Raw genomic sequence first — 4,160 nt, 5'->3', positions numbered from 1 at the left:
GCACTCAGTAGTGAAGTGAAAGCACGTTATAAAAATAAAACTACTGAAGTATAATAATAATAGTGTGTAGCGCTCAAGGAAAAAGCTTTTAGAACAAACCACTCAAATATCACAGTGATATAAGCACTGACTCTCCTCAGTGCATGATGTACTCTGAGAAGGGAGAAAGTATAAGCCATATTGTGAGTGAGTGTTGTAAGCTTGCACAACACAAATATAAAAAGAGACACAACAATGTGAACAGATATGTCCGCTGGCTGTTGTGCGGTTAAGCAAACGTGGAGAGAACCGAATAATGGTATGAACACAAATCAGAGGGAGTATTGGAAACGAACATTTGAAAATAGTCTGGGATTTTAACATGCAGTGCGACGAAAATATAGACGCGAGGCGACCAGATATCTTACTTATCCATAAACATGAAAAAGAAGTTAAGATAATAGATATTGCAATACCAGCCGATTCGAGGATGAAATGTAAGGAAACGGAAAATATGGTGAAATCTCAGTTACTATGGTTATGGTGCATGAGGAAACTTATGGTGATACCAGTGGTAATTGTGGACTTAGGAACAGTTTCCAAGTGCTTTGAAAACATATTAAGAATATTGGATCTGCTGTCAGGCTGGAGGCGATGTAGAAAACAGCATTGTTGTGTACAGCTGGCTTTCTTATGAGAGTATTGTCTCTTTGAGTCACAGGAGAAGGCACTACTTGAAAACTTTGGTAATTTATTGTTGCCTACTTTCAAGTAAAAATAAACGGTAATTAAGAAATATCGTGAGTCTTTCATAATGGACGATGATGATGATAATAATAATAATAATAATAATAATAATAATAATATTTCACTTTTTATTGCTGTCATGGTTTACAAAACCCGAAGTAGAAGATAAACGTAACTTGCGGGTTGTTTTATAAAAGGGTAAACAATAATAAAAGATCGATTAACAACAAAACCTGTCAATAAATTGGGAACATACTAAGATTGTACAAAAAACTCCATACGTAACGCAACTCCTTAACCATCATCATTTTCCACCGTACTAAACAGACTATAGGTGATAGATCAGCCTTCCTCGCCACATCTTCTATCTCAACCGTCACATTTCTTTTCAAATGGTATTTAAAAAGTTTATAAATCTATAAGTGTCTGAACGTCTTCCGCACAGCGCTAACCATTTCACCATCGCCTTTTCTCGTTCTTCTCCATATAAATGTTTCCAACACGTGATCATTTACTCTGAGTACCGGGAGGCTCTTGTAAATTACAGCGTTCGAGCTTCTGAAGATGAACCCCAAATCAGTGTCATTCAGGTCAGCCGCCTAGTATTGGCATTCAACTATTCGCAATGGCTCTGAACTATTCGTACAGAATTCTTTATTCATCCTTTCTATGACGTACCATACGAGAAGGAAGTTGTAATGGATAGATCTGTTTGATAAGGCATATATCTGAGCATCATCTATCAGAGCATCGACGACACGCAGCAACCTTTCTGATTACACGAGGTCGAAAATCGTCAGATCTGCAGTTAGGAGGGTTGCGGGCCTGAACATTCGAATCCGTGCCACCACACCACTTTTAGCAGGGACCAGATTACTCCTATTTTGCTAACCGTTATGGTAGAGACCCTCAAATGTGTCTGGCATAAAATATATATCATTTAAGGCAGATCATCCTGCCCCTGTGACATCTACCTCGTGCATCTAGTCATCGATTGTCGAATTTTGTCAGAGGCTACCTGCCATTCGCAGAACTTTACTTTTTCATTCAAGGCAGTAAAGTGCATACCCATCCGCGACTCACTCACCTCAACGATTATTTGGGCAATCTCCTCCAGAAAAACTACAAATATCTACAGATTCATCAAACGAGAAATTGTAGCTATTTATCGTCTTGTAGCTCATTCTTCCCAGCTCTTCCTTCATTCCATTATATCTCAGACTATGATACCTGGCATATCGTTGCAACATCGCACAACCGTAAATCTCACCGCCAGCTCATCAATCGCAGACGATTTTCTAGATTACCAGTTAGCCTTGATTTTACTCTAGAACGAGTTTTCATTATTTCATTACAAAATCTAATCCATTCTAAACTCATAGCTCTTTGCAGGCGTAATCACCACTGGTTATTCACAATTGATCAAGTCTAATCCTGTAACTGTTTATTTAAATTGCACTATGCAAATTTCGTGCGCTCAGTTTCCTGTAACCATATTTCTAACTATGAAACCTAACTTCGTTGATCATATAACAAACATTTCTAATCTTCGTAGCCGACAAATTTGGATGATGCACATCCTAGGTTACGACTACCTACAAGTTTACCAGTTTCCTTTAGAAATGAAATCAACGACCCGATGTTGACTTCCCCTGTTTATTTGGAGCATTCGGAAAATATTTGGAAATGACAGAGTAGGTTCTCGAAATAACACCCATCTATATCACTCTTAACCGAAATCTCATAAGATTCCCCAGCACAATCCATTCAATTTCCGAGAGGGAGGGCCATGTAGATGCAACGAATATCTAAGCTATACATGTTGTACACTACAGCTTTGACATCGTAAAATAACCCATTGCTACGATTTGTAAACTTGATACAAAATACGCAATTTTCTCGAAATTCAGAACTTGCAGTACCATTATACAGATGTAGTTAGATTATAGATCTCACAGCAGGATGGGGGAAATGCACTGATTCTTTTGAAGCTGTCTTTAATGACAAATGTATAAAGAAAGGCATAGACTGCCTATAAGTGTGAATATAGTAAGGCATGCTAACAATTCTGTAGCAGCAACCTCCTATCACTTCCTTGTTACTGTCTTAACGAGGTGTTTCATTAATACCAAAATGTGCGCTTTCGCCACATATATCGCCCATCTGCGGCCTTGTCACACACCGATGTTCTTCACTTTTGCCTTGTACTGACCTCATCTGTTGTGGAAATCTCGGCAGTGCATCACTTCCATATCACGGATAAAAAATTATTCTCTCCGGCCACATTGACTAGGTACAGAGCAACTCCCAGCCATTTTCGCAGTAACAAGCCAACTCCCCTGTAATGAAGTTATTAGGACGAACGACCAATGAATTTGGGAAATATGGCATATTGGTAAATTCAGAACTTAAACATGACTTGTCGAAAATGTAGATAGCCATGCTTCTGATTCCTATTAGGCTTCACTGTTGGATTATATATGACACTGGTTACGTTAAAAACTCGTTTCCTAGGATTTTCACTCGCGTCTAGGTTATGGATGGTAGATGAACATTACAGACTGAGAAGTAATCACTTCATCTAAGAATACTTATTTTGACTTGGTGGCCTTGAGACTCATGTGAGTCCAACTCATCAACTGCTTATGATATTTTGTGCTCTTCCAGCCCATCATGGCATAGTAGGAGTCTCGGTACAGTAACACCGTCCCATCGAGGAAAACCTTTCATTCTGTAAGGTAGTTGATGAAGCGCTTCATTGTGTGTGTTTCCTAGAATGCGACGTTACTCTCACATCAAGGGAATCCAGCCATTTCCAGAGGGACAAGCTGACTCTCCTGCACTGTGGATATTGCGATCTTAGCTATTTTCATAGGAACCCGCCAACTCATATTCATGGTGGATATCGGAATCTCTTATATGAAGAGTGATCAAATAACCCACGAAAAATGACATATTGATAAAGCCAGTACTTAAAATTGCCAGGAAAACCTGACATGGCAACTTGTACTCCAAAGCATGCGATTACTTCTTGGCTACATTTATATCCTTGTATTGGATAAGCACTGAGGAGAAAGAAAATATATACACTACGCACTACTATTACTATTATACGAGACACAACGCTCACAGTGAACTGCTATGAACACGAAACGCCAATCACTCACAGACTTTTAATTTATAGTAATAAGTCAGTTCACATTTTAGTCACTGGCGTTAAATGTCTAAGCTTAAACCTGTCGAAACCCTTATAAACAATACCAGCCTATGTTGCTTAGTCATTCTTTTTAAAATTTAAACATTTCCACAGAATGTAAAACACTGAACTTTTTTCGCTAAAAATATTATTAAAGATATTAATCACTTCATCAAAACACAATTTCGCTGGCTTTTCTCGGAAAAATAAAGATACAAAAGTTTTCGTGCCAAATGTT

The sequence above is a fragment of the Octopus bimaculoides genome, chromosome 29, assembly GCF_001194135.2.
Source record: "Octopus bimaculoides isolate UCB-OBI-ISO-001 chromosome 29, ASM119413v2, whole genome shotgun sequence".
NCBI lineage: Eukaryota > Metazoa > Mollusca > Cephalopoda > Octopoda > Octopodidae > Octopus > Octopus bimaculoides.
Note: the sequence above shows the minus strand (reverse complement) of the source record.